General features: G+C 41.1%; 1 protein-coding gene across 5 annotated transcripts in view; it reads left to right on the plus strand.

The window, feature by feature from the left end:
- The window catches only part of LOC122800880 (LIM domain containing preferred translocation partner in lipoma), a 3822027-nt gene that overhangs the window by 2385943 nt on the left and 1410696 nt on the right, over positions 1 to 25388 (plus strand). The window lies entirely within an intron of this gene.

Here is a 25388-nt window from a genome sequence, read left to right on the forward strand (position 1 = left end):
ATTAGAGGGGGGGATATCAGATTACTTACAGAGACATTTGAATCAAAATGGATTATAACGCTATCTGCACATAGGTATCCAGGTCTAAACGAAATGGTACCTTTAAAACCTGCCTTACAAAAAAGGCGGTTAATATACTTTATTTGGATTGGTTGTTTTAAGATTTAAATTGTGAAGACCTTTGCTGTTTTAACTGTCTGATGAAGGGTTGGAGAACCCGAAAGCGCTTACCACTGTTGGATTTTGTATGTTTTTATTAAAGAAGAAACTTCATAGCTTTGTCTTGCCAATCCTGTATTATAGCCTCTCTGACAAAAATATGTTCTTAACCCCTCTACTTCTCTGTCATATTGTTCATCGTCCAGGCATAACCTGGATGTTCTACAGACTTGGCTCTGTACAATATTAGGAAACATAAAGCGAGGGTGCATGCTGTCATAGGATAATAAGTGGTTTTTCCAGCAATCTTTCCTATATATACTGGAAGTAAACCCTTCCAAAGTACGTTTTATCCTTACATCCAAAAAATCAATCTGTTCACCTGAATGAGTTAATGTAAATCTAAAGAAAGAAGTTATTGAGTGAAGATATTCCAAAAACTTATATAACTCATCTACAGTGCCCTGCCAAAAAATAAAAACATCGTCCACAAAACGTGTGTAGGCTCCTAGATGCTGTATCCATTCCTTATGGTTAAAGATGTTTTCTTTCTCCCAGAAAAAGAGTACCAAATTTGCATATGTATTGGCACAGGGGGTGCCCATAGCTACCCCCTGTGCCTGTCTATATGCCTGTTTACCCCCTATGAAAACATTGTCTGATGAAGGGTTGGAGAACCCGAAAGCGCTTACCACTGTTGGATTTTGTATGTTTTTATTAAAGAAGAAACTTCATAGCTTTGTCTTGCCAATCCTTTTCTTCTATTTTGTTCTTGACGTATTTTGGTTTGGCGAGACTTCAGCCTAAGCACAGAACATTGTGTTTTTAGTTTCACGTTTGGTGTGTGTTCTCAAGTGCTTGGCAGGCTATGGCGAACGATCTTTTGGGAACTTTCAAGCAAGGTGAACCTTGTGAAGGAAATGGTCGAGTTGACTCAAAATTCATGAAGTCTTCTGATTATTTGTGCCAGAAGAATCCGTTAATGAATCTTGGTTTTACAGTTAATAGAACTGAGTTAGAAGTCAGCAATGTTCCGGTAGCAACTGATAAGAGGTTTGATGATCTCTTACGTGATTTGAGCTACAAAACTGCAAGGCTGCAGAGACTTAAATGTCAGAACTTTCATTTTGAAGCTTGCCAGCACTACGGAATTATTCCGCGTGGTATGAGGATTTTATGCATGCCAACTCAGGGTGATCGCTACCCTGAGTTGCTTGCACAGTGGCAATCACTCAACCTAGAAACTAGTTTTAAATATATGGACTTAATTAGCAAGTTTTTTGCTCTGGAGATGATGGAGCTACAAAAAGAAGTGGATGTGTTACTAAGTAAGCTTAATGAGGATTTTAAAGAGAGTGGTTACTGCCATAGGCTTAATAATCTACAATGTGACCTTTTGGTCAATGATGAAAAACTGCGGAATCAAAAAACCAGTAAGCTGAGACGTGATTTTGATGATTTCTCGTCAGGCAATATTTTTGTCTGGCCGAGGAACAAGGGGGCCTCAACTAATGGTAACGTGAATGGAACTGGGCATGAGATGAAACGTCACTTTGGAGGGCGTGCTGGAAGTGAGCGGAATGACTTAACGGCAGAAGCCATCCAACCGCTATCGAAGGAATTGGTAACATCTTTAGCACAACCCTTGCCTGGAGGAGAAGACGTCCAACAAGGGCCATCCACGTCAGGATTTACAAATATGGATAAATCAATAATAACAACAGCAACTGCCGTAGATTCTTCATCTACGGAGATTTCAACTAATGACAACACAAGCAGTTTATTGGGAGATTTTGTTGAGCAAGGAGCACGCCCGAAGCTGATGCAAGGTCGACAGCGTTTTTTCGAGAGACTACCTGCTCCAGTGAAAAAACGCGGAGCATGGAAGAGATCGTTGAGCGAGGGGAGAGACCCCAACAAAAGGCGGAGGGTCTTGGAATGACTGATCATATCAATTATGGTATGGTTTATAATCTATCCTCCCATGTCTTAACAGAAGATGAGCTAATTGTTTTGAATAAAGGTCTGACATTTGTACCTGGGAGGGCAAGTATGTATAATGATATAGTTTTGGATATTGCGCTTTTTTGTAGGGGCTTGGCCCTTAAATGTTTGTTCAATAATAGTTCTAATAGAGCTTTGAGCGATTCATCTATTGTTACAGTATTAAAACAACCCAGTACTTATGTACCCCCATTTACACCAGCCATGAATTTGTTCATAAACAGTTGCGAACAAGATTTGAGGAGGTATTTTGAGAAAGGGGTATTTAACAAGTTTTTTAACTTGACAAAGAACAACAGACAACACTGAGGAATTTATCTGATAACAATGACATAACCATAAAAGGGGCAGATAAAGGAGGAGCTGTGGTTGTACTAGACACGGAGATGTACAACACTAAGATACAAGGGTTATTGTCAGATAGTACCACATATATTCCCATTAACCCGACTGTTATTAATAGAGTGATAGAAGGTGTACACAAGGAGCTTAGGCAGTTAAACTTTGAAATGATGATAGATGATGACTTGCTAATTTTTTTGTTGATAGCTAAGGCTATAACCCCATTTTAAAGCACTGCCAAAGATTCACAAGTCACTCAGTGACCCACCCTTCAGGCCTATTGTATCAGGCCGAGGGTGGGTCACTGAGAATATATCTATCTGGCTTGAATGCACTTTAAAACCTTATGTGGAGAAAGTAAGTACAATACTAAAAGACTCCAAAGGGTTTTTACAGGTTGTGAGTGATTTCCAGCGAAAGCAAACATATAACAACACCATTTTGGTCACATTGGATGTGCAAAACCTTTTTACGGTTATTAGTAACAGCTATGGTATACAAGCAATAGGACAGGTTTTGAAAGACATGGGTGAGGAAGACAGTAAGATCAAGTTGATATGCAGACTGTTGTCTGTAGTCCTTGAGAACAATGTTTTCATAGGGGGTAAACAGGCATATAGACAGGCACAGGGGGTAGCTATGGGCACCCCCTGTGCCAATACATATGCAAATTTGGTACTCTTTCTGGGAGAAAGAAAACATCTTTAACCATAAGGAATGGATACAGCATCTAGGAGCCTACACACGTTTTGTGGACGATGTTTTTATTTTTTGGCAGGGCACTGTAGATGAGTTATATAAGTTTTTGGAATATCTTCACTCAACAACTTCTTTCTTTAGATTTACATTAACTCATTCAGGTGAACAGATTGATTTTTTGGATGTAAGGATAAAACGTACTTTGGAAGGGTTTACTTCCAGTATATATAGGAAAGATTGCTGGAAAAACCACTTATTATCCTATGACAGCATGCACCCTCGCTTTATGTTTCCTAATATTGTACAGAGCCAAGTCTGTAGAACATCCAGGTTATGCCTGGACGATGAACAATATGACAGAGAAGTAGAGGGGTTAAGAACATATTTTTGTCAGAGAGGCTATAATACAGGCATGGTCAATAAGGTAGTAGATTTCAGTACACAAAAGAGAACCAATAGTTACAAACCATGGTTGAGACAGAGTCGAACAGAAGGGGAAACGCATCCAAAAACCAAGAGATCTGATACAGCTAAGCTATATTTTACATATAGTAGTAATATAAATGACATACAGAGTATTGTATGCAAAAATTGGAATATATTGAGAAGTGATGTTAGATTGCAGAATCTGATAGGTTCAACGCCAACTTTTGGTTACAGACTAAATAAAAATCTAAAGGATTTATTGTGTGGTGAAAAACTTAGTTCTGGACAGAGATCCCTATTGACTAAGGTAGGAACAGTGTCCTGCGGTATATGTAAGGCTTGCAGTAGCATAAATAAAAACCCCTTTTTTAAACATCCAATAAGTGGTCAGTCTTTTCAGTTTAAAGCAAGAGCCACTTGTAGGACACCCAACGTGGTATATTTGGCCGAGTGCACACAGTGTCCAGCCTTTTATGTCGGGATGACGAACAACATGTTAAAGGTTAGGATATTGCAACATCTGTCCTCCATTAGGAACATGGACCAACATAATGCACTCTATAGACATTTGGTGGATAATCCCACACATGTATTTACTTTTAAAGCCATTGTAAATGTGAATCTAGGTATTAGAGGGGGGGATATCAGATTACTTACAGAGACATTTGAATCAAAATGGATTATAACACTATCTGCACATAGGTATCCAGGTCTAAACGAAATGGTACCTTTAAAACCTGCCTTACAAAAAAGGCGGTTAATATACTTTATTTGGATTGGTTGTTTTAAGATTTAAATTGTGAAGACCTTTGCTGTTTTAACTGTCTGATGAAGGGTTGGAGAACCCGAAAGCGCTTACCACTGTTGGATTTTGTATGTTTTTATTAAAGAAGAAACTTCATAGCTTTGTCTTGCCAATCCTTTTCTTCTATTTTGTTCTTGACGTATTTTGGTTTGGCGAGACTTCAGCCTAAGCACAGAACATTGTGTTTTTAGAAGTATGGATGTGCTCCATCGACCTCAAGGATGCTTACTACCATATCAAAATGGACAGGGCATCCAGGAGTCACCTGCGCTTCCGGCTGGGAGCCAGTCATTTTCAGTTTTGAGCTCTGCCCTTTGGTCTCACCACAGCCCCCAGAGTGTTCACCTGGCTCACCTGAGACATCAAGGATTCCAAGTGTTTCCTTCTCTGGATGACTGGCTCCTCACTGCCACCACCAGGCATCTAATAATTCAGACCAGGGATGCCACCATCACTCTCTGTCAACAGTTGGGCATAACATTGAACTGGGAAAAATCTGCCTTGTTGCCCTCACAGCGTGTCAGTTTTATAGGCACAGAACCAGACACCGTTCAAATGCGGGTGTTTCTACCACACGAAAGAATCAGAGTCTTACAGCAACAAGTTCACGCCCTGCTCCCTCTGAGAAGAGCGAAGGCAAGATGGGTTCTCCATCTCCTGGGGACTATGGCTGCGACAATTTTGTTAGTCCCTCTAGAAAGATTACATATGAGGCTCCTTCAATGGCTCCTCTTTGCCCAGTGGTCTCTTCAAAGGCTTCCACTTTTTCACCCTATTTTCATCACAGACAGGTGCAAACAAGACCTCAGTTGGTGGCTTTGCACCAACAACCTGGACTCGGGGAAACCCTTCGCTCTGCCGCCCCCGATTGCCATGGTGACCACGGATGCCTCCCAGATGGGGTGGGGGGGTCATTATCTAGGCAGGACAGTCCAAGGCACGTGGCAAGAGCATGAGATACATTTGCATATCAACATCCTGGAGATGAGAGCTGTGCTTCTTGTGTTGCAGGCACTTCAGAGTTTTCTTCCTCTTGGGACTGTTGCAATCCACTCGGACAATATGTCAGTGGTGTGGTATCTGAACAAGCAGGGAGGAACCAGGTCATATCCCCTGTGCAGAGAGGCCATGCGAGTGTGGCAGTGGGCAATGTCTTCCCAACGTTTTCTGGTGGCAATGCACATTCCGGGGAAGTCCAACGTGATCGCAGGCAGGCTAAGCAGAGCTATTCTGATGCCTTATGAGTGGTCCCTGAACCATCTAGTTGCGGAACGGATCTTCCGCAGATGGGGTCAGCCCTGCTGCGATCTTTTTTCCAGCCCACTCAATGCCAAATGCAGCAGCTACTTCACGTTGATCCCCCCTCAGGGGGAGTCACCCAGGGACGCTGTAGTCCACGATTGGCCCTCCAGTCTGCTATATGCTTTTCCTCCGGTTCCCTTGCTGACTGGCCTCATCAGGTTTGGTTCCCCTTTCTCCATCCCTACATCATGGACGCGCCTTGGATTCTGGACCCACAACCAGATTTACTGACACACATGTCAGGGCAGTTCCATCCCTGTCTGCGGACCCCCCGGTTGACAGCCTGGCTACTCCACTTCCGTCATTAGTTAGGCTTTGTCATTTTTCACCGGAGGTAGTTCATATTTTATCTTCCTCTCATAAGCCCTCTACTAGGAAGATTTATTCCAGCAAATGGAAGAGGTTTTCAGTCTGGACTCATACCCAAGGGATTGACCCTTACACAGCTCCAATTTCTTCTGTTTTGGAGTTCTTGTCTATGCTTTTTTGTCAGGGCTCAGCATCCGACACCATAAAAGTCCAATTGGCGGCGATCTCTAACTTTCATGTTGCTAATGAGCCTAGTCTGATGGCTCACCGACTCTGTAAGGCTTTCCTGAAGGGCACTCTGTTACTCCGTCCTCCTGTTTCCGAACCTATCATGCCTTGGGATTTAAACCTTGTTCTGCTGGCTCTTACTTCACCACCCTTTGAACCTGCAGCTACTTGTGATTTAAAATTCATGACCTGGAAGACTGTCTTTTTAGTAGCTATCACATCAGCCAAACGCATTTCAGAGATTCAAGCTCTTTCTACAAAACCCCCATACTTGATTTTTCATAAGGACAGGGTTTCTCTCAGACCGAACCGTTCCTTTCTTCCCAAAGTGACGTCTATCACTAATCTTAATCAATCTATTGAGTTGCCATTGTTCTTTCCCCAGTTCTCGAGCAAGGCAGAATTTAAATTGCATCAATTGGATGTACACAGGCAATTACGCTTTTATCTGCACAGAACCAAAGATCTCAGAAAATCTGATCCGTTGTTTGTTTCCTTTTCGGAAAACAGACTTGAGTCTCCTGTCTCCAAAATCACTCTGTCCAGGTGGATATCCAGTTGCATCTCTTTCATTTATTCTTCAGGAGGTAAAGATCTACCATTCCCGGTCAAGGCTCATTCTACTCGGTCTGTATCTACATCTACAGCCTATCAGGCCATTGTGCTGCAGCTACTTGGGCATCTCCTCACACCTTTGTTACTCATTACAAGTTGGACGTGGTATCTAGGGGCAGGTCTTCCTTCGTTTCCATAGTGCTCAGGAGTATTTTCCACTGAGCCTCCCAGGATTTAGGTGCTGGGGACGCTGTCCCACAGGTAAGAATGTAGGAGAGATTGGACTACATAACATCAAGAAGTTATGTACTCACCATAACGTTCGATGTATGTAGTCCATCTTGCCTCACATTCTTACTTACCCCCCCCCCCACCTTCCCCCTTCCTGGAGGATATGGAGGATAACTGTTTTTTCAGAGCTCCCTTCACTCTTGGGTTATTCTTTCTTCCTTGGGTGTTGCTATGCATGGGATGTGAATGTTGGTGTTCGCAGCAAACTAGATCTGGGGATATAGAGCAATGCAGCATGGGATACCGTCTTAGCCCAGCCAATAGAAAGACTTTGTGCTAGAAAAGTTTGGCCGAGTCAGAGCTGATATTCGGCTCCGAGCCCACTGGTAAGAATGTGAGGCGAGATGGACTACATACATCGAACATTATAGTGAGTACATAACTTTTTGTTATTTTTCCTGTTAGGTTCCAGAAGTATTGTTGTTTATCTTTGAGAATAAGTTTTTTAGAAAGGTTGCAAAGTTGTTTGTAGTGGATAAGGTTATTAGGATTATCAGACTTCTGCCACAGCTTCCAGGCTTTGTCCCTATTTCTCATGCTTTCTTTAGTAGATTTAGCAAGCCAAGGGGCATGATTAGATTTGATTGTAATGGCTCTAGTGGGTGCTAGGCGGTGGAGAATGCTAAGAAATGTGTTATTAAAGGGTGTCATCTAGTGGTAAGGTTTTAAGATGGTTCCAAATGTGACTTCTAAGAATAGTGCTGAATTTGTTTGAGCAAAATTGTGATATCTTTTGTGTTAGTCTGATATTATGGATGCTTAATAGAGATGTGCAATTACGAATGGTATAGGCTTGGAGGTGATCACTAAATGGGTTTGCAAGGGTGCCAGCAATTGGATATTTAGATGGGTCTGAGACCAGGATCCAGTGTAGAATTGAACCTTTATTGCTTTTGAAGTTGTATCTAGTAGTAGAAGTTATTAGTTGTGTAAAGTGGAATAGGTTAATGCTATTATGGGATTGGATGGGAGAAGTAGTGGCCCAGTCAATGTTCATGTCACCTAATATGATGGTTTCATTTTGTATAGTGAGAGAGAGATCCAGGAAATAATGTCTTCTAGAACTGGGATATTATTCCCTGGTGGAATATAAATTACTATAATACAGAGTTTTTTTAGAATTGTTAAAGTCAAGGAATGAAATTAGGATCTCAGCGTTATGGAATTGAGGAATAGAAATATGGAAGGCGGATATGTTGAAGGTATTAGGGTACGTTAAGGCAGCACCGCCTCCTTTTTTTTTGTAGTCTATCAGCCCTGGTTAGTTTGAAATTAAGAGGAAGGAATTCAGAGTCTTGGATGCCTGGTTTCAGTCAAGTTTCAGTAGCCACAAGGATATCTGTTTTATTTTCGGTTAGCCAGGCATGAAACTCAGAGGATTTATTGCAGATACTTTGAAAGTTAATGGTTGTTAAATGGAGGCTTTTAAAGTTAGAGGGACCTGGGTTAGGGTGTATGTCACCTGAGCATAAGAGGGAGGACAAGAAGAGAATAGATTTGTAGAAAGAGTCTTTCAGCATGGAGAGTAGGAGGGAGGGAAGTTGTACTAGGCAATTGTAGTTGTAGTGTAACATATAGTTAGTTTTAAGTACGAGAGGTTTACTACATAAGGAAGGTGAAAGATGGTAAATGCTAGGAGAGTTGAGGGAGAAGGAGTATTCTATGGAATTAGTGGGAGGGTTGGGTTGAATGTGAGAGTTAGAGACTGTGGGTCTAGTTCAGTGAGGGCAGAGAGTAGTAGCAAGGATATGGTAAAAAGGGAGTAGGTATTTCGGGGATGTTGTTAGAGTCGACATTGTGGGAGATGAAATTTAGAGGGATGGGAAAAGGGAGTTTGTGAGAAGGGACAGGGTAAAATAGTGGGAAGGTTGGAGGATATGAAGGTAGGTAATAGTGTATAGTTGATACTTGGTAGTACGAGCGAGAGGGAGTGGCAAGGAGAGGATAAATATAATTGAAATGGGAATGGGGGGTGGGGGTAAAGGAGAGGCGTGAACCCAGAGCAAAACAGAGGGCGAACAGAGCGGGGCTACACCTGATTTCAAGAGTGCCCACCAAGAATCAATGTGTAAAAGTGTCAAGTAAGTTTTGGGTCGCTATATTATCCCTAAGAAGCAGAATATAGACAATGTAAGGCAGTGTTTATCAGAATGAAGAGAGAAGGAGAGAGAACAAAAATAGAGCAAAGGGCTATATATCAGGAAGTACCTTTGGGGGGGAAAGGAACTATAGACTGATTAAAGGAGTGGTGCGGGTGGACAGGTCGACTTATAAGAAATGAGAGAGTCAGCCCCTGTGACGCACAGTTCACTAAGTAGCAGGGGAGTTAACAGTAAAAAATCAGTTATAGAGATAAACTATACATCTAAGTCCTTAAAGTGTCTCGTCAGCCTGGTCTCTTGCCTGTAGGAGCACTGCTGGAATTAGGGTACAATTCAGGATGGTAGGCAAACCTATGGCAGAAAATACAAAAGGATCCAGGGAGAATGGCCAGGGATTAGAACCTACAGAAAAGGGAAGAATCAGGGGATCAAACAATGCATTCAAGACTTAGCAATAACCAGCCACCAGTCCTAGAAGATGAAGAAAAGTGTAGGTGAGGATACAGTAAGAGAGGTTGGGGAGTAGTTAAAATGGAGGACGATAGATAAATTAAATAAGCAGTATTAAAGGACAGACATGGAGTGAGACGAGAAATGAAATTAGAGTTAAGGGGACAAGTAAGAGCAATGAGAATTGGGAGGAACGTTGGTGCAGGTTAGCGAATAGAGGAGAAGGGGGATGTTGAGGGCTACAGCAAGCAGGAATGGCTCGAAGACTCAGTGTTACAGCGAACGTAAGTATAGCGAGAGCAAGTGAATATTAGAACAGCAAGGGGGCAGTGTATTAGCAACTCAACAAATTGTACAACTCAGAAAAAAGTAAGAGGTATAATCATTCAGCAAAAGTATGAGCATGAGAGAATGCTATAAACAGCTCAGTAAACTGCAGTACAAAAATTATAAACTTTTAGAGGCAGTAGGCACATCATTAGTACAACAAATAGCATCCATATATCTTATTTTACACCAATCTATCACTGTTTAAAGACTATATCATATAAGTATTAAATAAATGCCCTTCTCAGGCTTAAAACTGTGACATGTGCAAGAACTGTTTGGGAATAATTACACCGGGTATCACATTTAGCCGAACTGAGAAATAAGTTAAACAGTAGCAGAATCAAGTGATAACGCTACTAACCTATATTTTAGAACATATTCTGGAAACAGCACTAGCATAAATACAGCTAGTCCACCTTCACATAATGCTAGATTACAGGCCAAAACAAAATAGGAATGCAGTGCAGGACTATAGTATCAAATTGTAGCACTGTTACCAAATTACAATGTAACAGAAAGCATATTTCAACAAACAGTTTATGCCACTGGCTAAAACCTGTTTCAAGATAGTTGTTAAGCTGTTTACCTTGGAAGACTGTAATACGCTAATGTATTGGTTTAGTTGGTCTCTAATTCAAGGAATGTGCATCAACAAAGGTCTGTAGGTTTGAGAGAGAGGAAAGCGAAAAGAAAATGGTGCGGAATGCCAAGATACTTTTTTAAAAGTGAGGTAAATCTGCAAAACAGCATAATAAAGCATTTGCCGAGTGAAGTAATATGTCGAGTAAGATGATGAAGAAAGTATTGCAATGTCTGCAAGTAATGTGGAAGTAGGGGAAATGTGTTAATGAAGCGGATGAAGTAATAAAAGATGACTTTGATAAAAATGTTATATTTCAAGAGGATGAAGGCAGAGTGTTGAAAATTATGACATTTTAGTTGATAGGTCAGATGTTTGTGAAGGGAGTGTTGAAGATGTAAGGAAAAGAAGTTCATTGGGGGCTAGGTTAAGGCGAGGAAAAGATGATTTAAAAATACATTACCAAAGATTAAAAGGAAAGGCAAGGAGTAGTGTTAGATGTGTTTCACTTAATGAAAAGTCCATTCTGATAATCAAGGAATCGTTGTCCATAAGCTCAGAAAAATATTCAATTAGGGAAAGAATAAAAAAATAAGAAAATGCAAATTTAAAATACTTCCCTTAAACTTAAAAAGGAAAAGTAATTTTAGAACACCTTCATTACATGTGATTATTATTAATATTCTAAGAAGGTTTTGGATACTGGAATGGTATGCTAAATGTGATATAGATATTATTCTTATAGAGGATGTGAGATTCCTGACAAGTGAAAAAACTGCAAACAGAGAAATTGTGGGGTAGAAAAATAATATGGAATTTAAGAAGTGAATATTGGTATGGAGTGGCTATATTTTGTTAAGAAAACAGTAAGAATATTAGCTGCAACATTATTAAAGATGGGAAGGTTCACTTTTGTGGATGTGACGTGGAGAATCTTTATAGAATTATAGCATTATTTGCATATACAAGTGGTAAAGAAAGAGAGAATATATTTAATCAAATATTTGATTATGTGGTGGTTAACATGAAAATTATTATTGCAGGGGACTTTGTAAAGGGAAAGATGTTAAAAATACAAGGAGAGATATTAAATGCGGTAAGCTAGCTGTGCAGAATAAAAGTTGATGGATTTATACAAGTGAGGCAGTTGGATCTGAAATTGATTATTTTTTACTATCAGAAGGTTTAGGTGTAGCAGATGTTGATACAGTAGAGACGTGTTTTTCACATCATTTAGCAATATGGATGGTGGTCATGGAAGAAAGGGAGTATATTAGAATAGGAATGGGAATAAAAATATTAAATGAGAAATTATGTGATACATTTGGAGAGTGGAAAGCATTGCATTGTTGGAGGGATCATATAATCATGAATGACTTTAAAGTTAGGTCTGAATGCTGAATTGAATTTAAAAAGAAGTAGGATGATGTAAGAAAGGAAATGGAAAGATGTATAGAAATGTATTGGAGAATTTAGAGATGAATACAAGGAAGTATTTTGATATGGAAAATGAAATATATAAAACGATAAAATATAAGACATTGCTGTTTAAGCAGAGATATTATTTACAAGGGAGAAGGGGGGTCTGTCTGCATATCTGGGTAAAATAGTAAAGGATGATAATAGTAAAATGAGGGAAATGAAATATGTAAAAGCAGTAAACAGAACAAGAAAGCAAAATATGAGTATTGTAGTACAGCATGTAGAATATATCTGAGAGTTAAAAGAAGAGATACTGGGAAGTAAAAAAAATTCAAGAACAAGATAAGGAAGAATTTGTAAAATAGAGTATTATTATTAGTGAATTGGATGAAGTACTTAGGAAAGTAAATGTTGATTCAGTATCGGGTCCATATGTTATAGAGTATGAAATGTACAAGAAATTGAGATTGGCAAAGAGGGTGTTTTGTAAATGTTTTGAATGAGTGGTTGAAAGAAGAGTTTGTTTATGAAGAGTTGTGTGTTGGGATATTAAAATTTACATGGAAAAAAGATGAAAAGAATGAAATAAAAAATGAAGATGTATCACATTAAATAATGGAGATGATAATATTTTAGGAGAGTAATACAGAAGAGAATGGATAGAAGGATGAATGACTTTATGGAAGAAAGTATATATATGGTATGAAAGGAAAGGGATGCCAGGAATTATTATATGTGAAGTTCATTCTCGCGGTTCATTCTTCACTGATGGGTTCGGAGCCGATCCTCGGCTCCAACACGGCCGACTAGCGAGCTCAAAGTTCTCCAGTAGCTCGAGACCCCACCCCTTATCCCACAATGCACTGCTGGAATTACTTCAGATCTAGTTTGCAGTGGCATGGATCTCTTGGTTTCGAGTTTGGCTCGAGACTTTATTGGGAGATTTTCAACTTTCAGCAAGTTATATTTTTCAATTTTTATATATCCGTGTTCTATTCTTAATAGCAGATATTGCTAGCTAGTTGATAGTAGTTTTTTTGTGTTCATACCCCTTTCCTCAGTATAATCTATCTTGCCTTCGGCCCTTTGGCTTTAGGATCCCTTCTCTAATTATTAATCAGTGTTCCCTGTTGGGACTATTGTTTTTGGATTTCTTAATACTGTTATAGTTATATAGTTGTCAGTTGTCACTTTTGGGCTGTGTGTGTGTTTGTGTGAGTTTGTTAGTTAAATCAGCTCATAGTTAAATAGTGTGTTTCAGTTGTGGAAATGTCTGAAGAAAAAGACAAACATCCAAAGTCTGGTTTTAAAAAATGCCCAGACTGCGGACAGAAAATGTCAGTCATGGATGCCCATGTGCAGTGTGTTTATTGCTTGGGTGAGATGCACCTGCAAGAGTCTTGCCGTATCTGCCACTCCTTTTCCACCAGAGTGTTAGCAGAAAGGAAGAGGAAATTGATTGATAGGGGTATCATCAAACACCCCTTTTCTGAGGCATTGTCTGACCAGGATGGAGCCAGTAAATCATCTAAATCTTCCTCTGATTCTAGGTCCAAAAAAGGAAAAAGGTCAGAAAGTGTGGTAACTTTGGCTCCACTGCCTTCAGAGCTGACAGTATGTTCTTTTTGGAACCGGGACACTGCTCTGGAACTGGTTGCTGAAAAACCTCCATCCATATTTCTCCAGTCGGCTCCATCTGTTCACTGTTCCAGGTCCTCTGTCAGCCTATCTGATCTGGATATGGACCGGCTGGTTCAGAAACTCGTAAAGGCACCAGGCCTAGTTAAATTGCTGTCTGTTCAGACACAACCGTCAGAGACAAAGACCACTCCTCTTGAATTGTCTGCTCCTCCTCCGAGCCATACCGGACCTTTGGAGCCGGAGAAGGCTGACCTGATGATTGTGGATCCCTTGGAGCCAACACCTGCTCCAGTGTTGTCGGCTCCATCTGCACAGATGTTCTCAGCACCGACTGGAGACTCTAGGAGCAGAGACTCTCCGTTCGGGTCCGGGGGCAGTGCCAAGTCTTCCTTTCGGGGCCGCAGCTCAGGTGAGCTCGGCTCCTACCTCAGGCTCGGAGCCCACGTCTTTGGTGCGGGAGGAGATCGCGGCTGCGTCAGAGCCATCAACTCCTCCTCATCGGAGCTGAGGTGCATTCAATGCCATGAGGCAAGTGTTGTCTGCTAAGACTTCCTCATCTCAAGGTCTGGCCTCTTCTTCCCCTAAAGTGCCTGTGTCAGTTTCTGTTTCCTCTGGTCATCCCATGCGTAGAGACCCTGAGCCTCAGGTAGCCCCACAGGGTGCTCTCTGCTCTTCTGAGACCTCTCCAGAAGTTCCCCCTGAAGAGGTTCCCAGGAAAAGATTATGCAAGAGGAGGCATTTGGACTCCCCCCCAGGAGTCTCTCACATCGGACACCGACCTGGATGAATCAGAAGGGTCCCCTAGATCCCTCTCTGAGGACATCTCCTTTGTGGAGATTCTTGAAATTCTTAGGTAGTGGGGTGATTGGCAGTCCAAGAGCCCTACTGAGGATGAGTCTGTTCTCCTGAAGGCATTTGGGTCTCAACCTTCCACCTCTTGGGTATCTCCGCCCTATGATGAGCTTATGGATTTGGTCTCTCGTAGGGCTGGGAGTCTCCAGAATCTTTGGAACATGTTCCTAGAGGCCTAATAAGTTTATTTCAGCCCCTGTGGATAAGGTCTTTTTGACCAAGGGAGTCCCTGTTGATGCCATGGTGGTGGCGGCAGCCACCAAAAAGGAAATGTCTGGGACTTCCTCATCTATCCATCCTCCTAACAGAGAATCTAGGATCAGGAATAGATATGGGAAACGCATGTTCAGTTCAGCGACTTTCTCACTCAGATCACTGAACTACTTGACACATTTTACCAGATTGCAGAGAGATCTCCTTAAGGAGTTGGGAGATACTCTTCAGGGTGCTGTAGCTTCAAGGGTATCTGACAAGATTGCCACTCAGCTCTCTACCCTCAGTTCGATAGTTAACTCGTCCATGCGTCTCGTATTATACGCAGCTGATGGTTCGAGTAGAGCCACAGGTACAGGAATCACTCTTCGTAGACATGCCTGGATGTGACTGTGTTCCTTCACGGAGCCCTTCAAGTCTTCCTTTACTAATACTCCATTTGATGGCTCATCTTTATTTGGGCCAAAGGTGAAGGAGACTTTGACCAGGTGTGAGCAAGAACGAAAGACTCTGCCATCGGAGTCCGTTTTTCCACCCCCACTCATCCCTTTCCCAAAGGTCAGAGGGGAGGAAAGATGTGGTTCCGGAAAGCCCAAGGAGCCTTTCAAGACGCACATGGAGAGCTCCCCTCTCCAGAGACAGAGGAGGGGGTTTCAATGGAAGATGGCGCCCTCGCGGCAGAGGGGGTCCGCAACACCAGGGTGACAGAGATCACTTCTCTGGTCAGTCCTACCAGCGCTCCTGAAGGGAGGCCCAGCTGTCCTACTCTGGAGGCAGTTGGGGGTCGCTTATCATTGTAACCAAAAGACTGGCTAAATATAACAAATGACAGTTGGGTACAAAGCATCATTTCCAGAGGGTATTTCATACCATTCTCCACCCAGCCTCTTCCCGTCAAAGAAATCCCGGACGTTCCACCCAGTCACATGGGACAAGCAGCAATAGAGGTACGCCGATTGCTAGAAAAAGAGTCATCCAGCCAGTTCCAGCAGACCAGACAGGATTCGGAACTTACTCATGGTTCTTTTTGGTTCCATAGAAAACAGGGGACTAGAGACCCATTTTGGATCTCAGCAGACTCAACCAATTTGTGAGAAAAGAGAAGTTCCGAATGGTCACGCTACAGTCCATACTCCCGTTCTTGGGGAAGGACAATTGGATGTGCTTGATCGATCTCAAGGATGCGTACTACCACCTAAAGATGGCCAGACCATCCAGAGATCACCTGCTTTTCCAGCTGGGAGCCAATCATTATCAATTCCGAGCTCTGCCCTTTGGTCTCACTACAGCACCCAGAGTGTTCACCAAGTGCATGTCAGTAGTCACGGCTCACCTGAGGCGCCTAGGATTCCAGGTGTTTTAGTATCTAGATGATTGGCTCCTTACTTCCACCACCAGGCATCAACTTCTTCAAGCGAGAGAGGCTACTCTGACACTCTGCGATCGGCTAGGCATTACAGTCAACGTCGAAAAGTCTGCCTTGTTGCCATCGCAGCATATCATTTTTCTAGGGACAGAACTAAACACGTCAACCACCACTCTCCGCCTTCTGCCAGAAAGAATTTCTATTCTTTGCCAACACATCATGTCCCTGATATCAAAGAACAGAGCACCAGCTGCAGAGGTATTGAAAGTTCTAGGATTGATGGCGGCAGCTATTTTAGCAATCCCGTTAGCAAGGATGCATATGAGAATCCTTCAGTGGCTTCTATTCACCCAATGGTCTTACCAAGAACTTCCAATGAGTCACATGATCCTGATAACGAATTCCTGCAAGAAGGATCTTCAGTGATGGTTGACATCTCTTTATGTCACAATAGGACGTCCTTTCATGCTCCCCCCTCCAGTTACCACTGTGACCACGGACGCTTCTCTGATGGGGTGGGGGGGAGGGGCTTTTTCAGGGAAAGACTGCCCAATGCACATGGACAGATCAAGAATCACATTTGCATATCAATGTCCTGGAGATGAGAGCAGTACTTCTAGCATTGCAATACTTTCAGGACTCTCTTCCTCTAGGGACATTTGCAATACAGATGGACAACATGTCAGTGGTCTGGTATCTGAACAAACAAGGTGGGACCAAGTTTTATCCCCTTTGCTGGGAAGCCCTCAGAGTATGGCAGTGGACACTGTCATCCCAGTGCTTTATGTTGGCGACGCACATCCCGGGCAAATCCAACGTCATAGCAGACAGACTGAGCAGAGCAATCTTATTGCCCCACAAATGGTCCCTCAAACGAGATTGCGGACAGGATCTTCCACAAATGGGGCCAGCCTTCCTGCGACCTGTTTGCCAGTCACATCAACAACAAATGCAGAAGCTATTTTGCCCTGATTCCCACGCCAGGTCACTCCCCAAGGGATGCTCTTGTCCACGATTGGCCCCCAGGTCTCCTCTACGCATTTCCACCAATTCCCTTGATACCCAAATTCTTACAGAAAGCAAAGTCGCTGGGATGGACAATCATCCTTATAGCCCCTCATTGGCCTCGGCAGATTTGGTTCCCGTTTCTTTACCATCACATTGTGGAAGATCCATGGATCCTGTACCCAGTTCCGGACTTGTTGACACATCCAACAGGGGATCTTCATCCATCCTTGCAGACACTGAAGCTAACCGCTTGACTGCTCCAATTCCTCGCATAGCCAGGCTCTATAATCTTTCCCATGACACTAGTCAGAGTTTGTTGGCCTCCCATAAACCTTCTACCAGAAAATTGTATCGTAGTAAGTGGAAGAGATTTTCCATTTGGGCTTCTTCCCACAACATTGACTCTTATCAAGAGCCATTGTCTTTTATCTTACAATTCTTGACAGAAATTTTCAACAAAGGAACAGCGGCGGCTACGGTGCGAGTGCAATTAGCTGCTATTTTTAATTTCCATCTAAGAATTGATGGTTTGAATATTATGGCTCACCAATTGTCTAAGGCTTTTCTAAAAGGTTCCTTTCACATAAGGCCTCCAGTGAAGATACCTTATTCCCCCTGGAATTTCAATTTTATGTTATCTTGTGTCATTCTTCCACCTTTTGAGCTTGCATCATCTTGTGAACTAAAATTTCTGTCATGGAAAACTATCTTCTTAGTAGCCCATCACTTCAGCCCATAGAGTATCAGAACTTCAAGCCCTATCCATCAAGCCCTCTTACATGGTCTTCCATCCTGACAGAATATCTCTCAGGACAAATCCATCCTTTTTGCCCAAAGTATGTTCTGAGATAAACATTAATCAAGTCATTGAGTTGCCTGTTTTTTTCCATAATCATACCAACAAATTGGAATATGTGTTGCATAAACAAAATGTTCATAGGCAACATAGATTTTATTTGGACATAACAAAAGACATTAGGAAATCAGATCAGCTCTTCGTGTCTTTTTCTGAGGGCAGGAAAGGTAAACCAGTTGCTAAAACAACCCTGTCTAAGTGGCTGTCGGATTGTATCACCTCCACATATGCTTGTCATTATATGCCCTTGTCTAGTAAGGTAAAGGCTCATTCAACCAGAGCAGTTTCTACCTCGTCAGCCTTTCAAGCCAAATTACCTTTGGATAACATCTGTGCAGCAGCCACATGGCCTAAACCTCACACTTTTATAACTCATTACGAAGTGGATATGGCCTCCAGGGACAGGGCTTCATTTGGCTCTACAGTTCTGAAGAGTGTACTTCCGTGAGCCACCCAAGATCAGAGTGCTAGGGACACTACCCATCAGTGATGAATGAACGGCGAGATTGAACAACTTCACATAAAGAAGTTATGTACTCACCATAATGTTCCATGTGAGTTGTTCCATCTCGTCTTCATTCTCACATCCCTCCCTCCTTCCCCCTCCTGGCTGGCAGTTGACCTGGAGGCTGTCTTCATCCTGGTGTATGTGTATACATTCCTGGGCAGAGTAATTATTGTACTACTATATGGTACGCAGCAACCAAGATCTGAGGTAATTCCAGCAGTGCATTGTGGAATAAGGGGTGGGGTCTCGAGCTACTGGAGAACTTTGAGCTTGCTAGTCGGCTGTGTCAGAGCCGAGGATCGGCTTCGAACCCATCAGTGATGAATGAAGGCGAGATGAAACAACTCACATGGAACGTTATGGTGAGTGTATAACTTTTTCTCATTCAAGAAATTGTGGATGGTATTATAAGTAAAAGGGACTATGTGAAACTTATGGTAGGTGATAATGTTTAGGCATTTGATACCATGGGACATGATGCTTTGTGGGGTGTTAATGTAAAGTATGAAATACATAATAGAATTAGAACAGGTGGCTGAATAAAGAAATGTTCATGAACTGTGGTGTAAGACAAGGATGTCCCATGTGTTGAATATTGTTTGCATTAGAAATGAATACGATAGTGAGTGAAGTAGCTTATAAAATGAAAGATGCTAGAAATGTGATATACAATGACATTTTGATTCCAGTAATTTTGACATATGTAGATGGCATAGATGTGTTTGCTAAGAATAAAATATTGATGAAGGTAAGTCTTGGTTTGTCTGAATGTATGTTTAAAGGAAATGGGGATGACCTTAAATATAGATAAATGTAACGGTATGGGTGATTATGTAAAAATTTCAGGGTGTATAATTTTAAATGAATGAAATGTCATTAGGGATAACATTTGGAAAAAATTGTGTAGTTATGAGGCAATGCTCGTCTGACAAAATAAATGAAAGAAATATGTCTTATATGGAGGACCTTTAGATTAGCATTCAAGATAAAGGTTTAGCTGTTAAATTCTCTTTTTATAGAAAAATGTCATTTATGTCGAATGTTTATATGATCCCAGAAAAATATTCAAAAGAAATTGTGCATTTAGTGGTTTCTTTCATATGGGGCTCAAGATTAAACCCAGTAAAAATAGGTGTGTTGTATATGAGTGAAGATGAAGGGGGATTGGGGTAAATAATAATTTAGTCTGGTTCTTTAAAATTGTATAGAGTATTAAAGTGGGTAAATGAAATGAATGATTAATAGTGAAAATGTTTAAATATAAATATAAAACATTTTGGGAGAGGACAAAAATAAGAAAAATATAAATATATAAATTAACACATTAAAATAAATTATCATAATATGGAAAATGAAAATTGATTATATAGAGAAGAATAGAAATATGTGGTATAGTAATGTGATGTAATGAAACATTATTATTATGTAAATCTGTGGCAAGATTTACCAGAGGAAGTGATGAAAGCCAATAAAATGTGGAAAATTTGGTGTACCAAATTTGAAGAGCATCAGGATTTCCTATGAAGACTGGTAATAATTTACTGACAAAGGGACATATTCCATAGAGAAAAAAATTGAAAGGGTGTGTTTATTTTGTGGGGAAGAAGAGACAAAAGAGCATTTTTTTTAATTCAAAATAGTAGTTAAATTGTGGAAAAGGTATGAATAATATTTGAGACTATTAATGATGTGAATGGCATAGACACAGAAATGATTATGTATGGATATAAAAACAAGAAGAATAAAATATGTGAGATGGGTAGATAATTTATTTTATGTAATATGAATTATTTGGGACAAAAGATTGAATGAAAGTTTGTTTAGTTTGGCTGATATATTGCAAAAAAATTAGATTATAATTGTGGAAGGAGGAGTGGGGGTTAATTATAGAATAATAATAATGATGATGGTTTATAGGAATTTGTAGGTTTGTACCTGTAAATATGTAAATTATACCTTCCCTTTTTAATAGGAGCCATGGGATCTTTTACATCCACTAGAGCTGCCACAAACTCAAGAAGATTGGATCTTGGTTAATGCCTCATCCGAAGGACGACACACTCAGAAATGCAGCACTCCTTTTATGCTGCAATGGAGTATCAACTGTTGATCTACCGGGTGTGGAAATAGAACCCCCAGCCTTCGGCACCACTTCCACCTCTTGTGCCACTGATACCCCTTACCAGTTAAATCAAAGAAATGGCAATAAAGAAGAAAATTCACAATGAAAAAAAAAAATGATTATAACAGATAAAGCAAAACGATTTAAGTGCAGTCATGATTTATTACATTCCTATTGAAGGAATTGACATTAAGATGAATTACCTTAACTGTAAACACCTCTATATGGCATTGTATTAAAGGCATTGGCAAGTTCCAGATATGAAGCATACAAAGTAAGTCTTAATCATGTGAAGCTTTCACTTCTTTAAAGACCATCTCTAGGTTGAATAGGTTGTTGTTGTGTCTTTCAGCTTTTCCCGGTTAGGGGTCGACACAGCGGAACTCTGGTCTGCTAATGATTGGCAGTTGATTTTTACGTGCTGAGTTGCCAGCCCTAACACACAACCTTCAACAAAGGTACGCCCATTCACGCATGTCTCCACGCAGAAGACGCTCTAGCTGAGAGTCGAACCGGACAGCGTCTTACTGTGAGGCGACAGCGCTACCGCAGTACCACCACCACGGATCTCTAGGTTGAATAGGTACGGCTTATATTTTTCAGACTTGTGTTGTAACGTATGTCCTAATAGGAGGTTGCCTGTGTTGTTTAAGATGAGCTGCATTATGACCATTCCTTAATTTGCATGAAGAGAGCTGGTCCCAGGATTTGAACCCTGTACTACTCTTCTTTTCAGTTTCCTTATTTTTGTCATTCTTCAAATATTGCAAGCTTTGATATCCAGTCTAGAGCTATAGCAGCATTTGCTTAGATGTTTTTTGCAGGATGAGCTGTTGATCATTCGTACATTGCTGAAGGCTTGAAGGTACGCTGTTCAGCACAATTCCCTTCATATAATGAATTCTGGCAGCAGGTGTCCTTATGATTAACATAATATAATTTTGCCAATGTACTTAGTATAGCGGAAAAAATGAGATCACTGCTACAAGATGCACGCCATTCATCCCTGTGGTACCGCACATGCTCCCTTGTTCTCTTTGTGTACAGTTTGTTCTCACAATTTATAGGCTTCATTTGAGTGAATCTTTTGTTGGAAAGGTTTATTTATTTATTTGCATTTGATTACCAGGAAAGTCCAACTGCCATTTTCAGCAGAGGCCCAGGGAGAAAAGCTCAAAGGTATTACAAAACATTTTAAAAACAATAATTTTGCAGTCTTTAAAAATAGTACAAAAAACAAGTACAGTTTAAATAATCATACCAAATTAGACATAATATGAAAACATTGGATGTTCATCATGTTTCACTGTTGCAGTCATTACAATTAGGTTATCCTGCTGGCAGGCTACCCGCAGTTGGCCTGAATTCCAAAGTCCTGCTTCGGCGTCAGTTGCTGTAGCCTCTTCCCTGACATCAGTGCGCCAGGGGTATAAAAGATGCAGCCGATGCTATTTTCTTCAGTCTTTCTTGCCACGTGGTGCCCGAAGCAAAAGCAGTTTGCAAGTGCCGGTCGGCCGACTCCTGAGATTTTCAAATCAAATTTCAGATCCGAAGTCTTCAATAAAGCTAAGTACCCCATTGGGGAAACTTTTTTCTTGCGCCAGACCGATGTCAGAAAAAGTTAACAATTGTATTTCTTGTGGGAAGCAAATATCTCATAAGGATTTTCATTCTTACTGTATTCCTTGCCTAGGCCCAGACCACGACGTTGCTAGCTGTTGGTTTTGTGCTAGATTTAACCAATGCACTATTAAGCGTTGGTACGATTTTGCCTTTCATTACTTTGGCCGAAGATTTAATTATATAATGCCGTCGGAACAGCCAACAACCGGAGTTTATAAAAAACGCAAGGAAAAGGACAGGCATCCGAGGTCCAAAACCGACGACGAGGCCTCCGCTAGGCCAGTCGCCGGTTCTCAGTGAGGCGCTTTCGCAGCCTCTGACGCCCGCTACCTCAGAGCCACAGGCCGCTTCCGACTCCCACGTAGAGCCGACTAGGCCTCTGGATACTCAAGGTATTGGACACTCGGAAACTATTCCCTCAGATGGGTCCGGTGCCGCTGAACAGGCATCGGCTTCTGAGGGTGTTTTCAGACCTACACAGTTATATGTCAAGCAAACCTCAGCTTCAAAGACAAAGACTAAAACAGCTCTAAAGACAAAGAAACAAGTACAGCATTCTCCTTGACAGACTTCTATGCCTAAGAAACAGATGCTTAATATGGCCATAGACCTAATTACTTTGAATGAGGGGTTCCCATACCCCTCTTGATAAGAGGCCTAGGTAAGAGACAGAATATGACTCTTCTGATCAGGTTTCCATTTCCTCTGACTCCTCTTCTGAACAGGGATACTCTCTTCCTCCCTATGAGGATTCTGATGCTGAAGAATCTATTCCTTCAGCCTCTCCTCCTAAGGATTATTCTTTTGGGGAAACCTTGCATACCATGAGTGAGCATTTTCACTGGGAGAGCCAAGATTACTCAGAATCTAAGAAAAGGCTCAGAGACTTTCTTTTACTACCTCAGCACAGACCTCTTGCTATTCCACCTGTTCTAGACATTGTAGATGATGTATTTTCAGAGTCCGGCTTGTCTCCTGACTCTTTACCCCCTGCACCTGTTAAGCCAGACAGATACTACAGGGTTCCAGAGTACAAAAAACAAATACAGTTTAAATAATCATACCAAATTAGACATAATATGAAAACATTGTTTAAGAATAGATGCAGGTTATATGACCATGATTTAATAGAGAAAATATTGTCAGTTTATAGAGAAATTAAAAGTAAGTTAGTATAATACAAACAGGAATTGTAATACAAAGTGAGAGAAAAGCAGGATTATGGTATATTTAGGGAGAAAGCCAGGAGCAAGAAATTGATAGAAGTAAGGAAGTGAGTGAAGGAAGAGTAAGGAGGTGCAGAGTATGAACAGGTGCTTGTTCATATTTAGGGTTATAGTTTGAGCAAGAACAGAGAGAGATTTTTGATAGGAAGTCTTTCAGAATGGTTTTAAAGTACTAGAGTGAGGGTATTGACATGATAGATAGAGATAAGGAGTTCCAGACCTTAGCAACATGGTACGAGTACAGACAATATCCAGCATATATGATAGGTTTGTGGACAGATAGGAGTTTTTGTCACTCGATTGTAATGACCGACTGAGAACATAGTTGTGTAGAATGTTGTTTAGTGCTGGACAATATGTGTATATGTTAGTTGATTTGTTAGTTTTAACCAGTTTAGGCTTTTTCCTATTCAGCTTTAATCTGCTCAGCAGGTACCTTACCAGACCTCCAAACAGTAGCCTAACAAGCCTTTAATGATACCAACACATTTCCAAGTAAATCACAACTAATCCTCAATCCCCAAAAGACACAGTTCATGTTATTTACCAGTAACAAACAATCACCTACCACCCCTCCTTTCACCATTCTCTCAGCAAACAACACAGTCAAACAACCAGTTGAGCATGCAAAACTCCTCGGAGTGACTATCAACAACAAACTCAGATTTGACCAACACATAGCCATCACAATTAAGAAAGTTCACATCAAACTTGGCTCACTGACAGTACCATACTAGCTATATCCAGAACCTTCCTCCTCTCTACGCTCCTTTATGCTTTCCCCCTCTTTACCAACTTAAAAAAAAATGCCCCTTAACCCCACTCTAGTTACAATGTTGGTAAACTGATAATCACAGAGAGTCAGATGTGCTGTGTAACAGCCTTTCATAAACACCTTTTTTTTCCTTCAAGCAGCTAACCATTAGTTCTCATCAGTCACTGTCCTCATTCACTGGGTCTATTGGACCTTCACTAGCCTCTCCTAAGCTTAACCTGATCCACACGTGGGCATGTGAGGATATCGAGGATACTGATGCACCATAATACTGCTGCCAGAGAGTGCACCCTGTCCTCTACTACACCAACGCACCTTTTCAAGCTCCATAGTTGCTGCCTTTGGGAAGTTTAAGTGCTCTTCTATGCACGAGCAGCCTCCAGACTAAGAGGTATACCAGTTGCAACAAGGCTATTATGCAGCTATCATTTCCTGTTTCTTTTCTTGATCATCTTATCTCTATTAGCAGTTTTTGACAGATGTAGATATCTGCCTTCTAGGCTTCCCCGTTTATGTTAATCATGTTGATCACTGCTGCAGTAGTCTTAGCTCTGTGGTTTATGTCTTGCCAGTGATATAACAGAAGGCTAGCCTCCAAAGCATCAGGGTACCTTTTAAATGCCTGAACTGTCAGGCAGTTTGAGTAGAGCTGAATAAAAGACAAGTGTGTGTGCCAAGCCCTTCAGAGCTTTATTACCTCCAAAGATTGCACTCCTTTGAGGCTTTTGAGGATTGATGGTCGACGTGCTTTTCCTTTGCTGGGCAGATAATTTCTCTTTGGGAAAAAAACTTCCATTTAATTATTTTGCTTATTATTTATATTTTCCTCTTCAGGAAAGTTATTTTAAAGCTAGGAGTTTGCGTTTTAATGGACTATCAAAAGACTATATTGTACTTTTAAACAGAAGGACTCTTTTTCTGTCAGTTTAAAACCTGCTTTAAAGTGCTTTTTACTGATTTTATCTGTGGAAAATGACTTTTTGAAGACTTGTGTTTGTTTACTTGCATTTGCTGCTTCTTTTCCCTGGGGAAAGAGGCACCATTTTCTGCTTGACCGTAGAATCAACTTGTCCGTTCCATAGTTGGTCCTTCTCCCAGCCACAAAAAGAAAAAGTTAAGTAGGCAGCCTTTGCCACCACAGCAGGGTAGCAGTTTTCCTCAGCCACAAGCAGATGACTCTGCTTTGGCCATATG

The sequence above is a fragment of the Protopterus annectens genome, chromosome 4.part1 (genome assembly GCF_019279795.1).
Source record: "Protopterus annectens isolate FY-2018-M chromosome 4.part1, PAN1.0, whole genome shotgun sequence".
In the NCBI taxonomy this organism is placed as follows: domain Eukaryota; kingdom Metazoa; phylum Chordata; order Ceratodontiformes; family Protopteridae; genus Protopterus; species Protopterus annectens.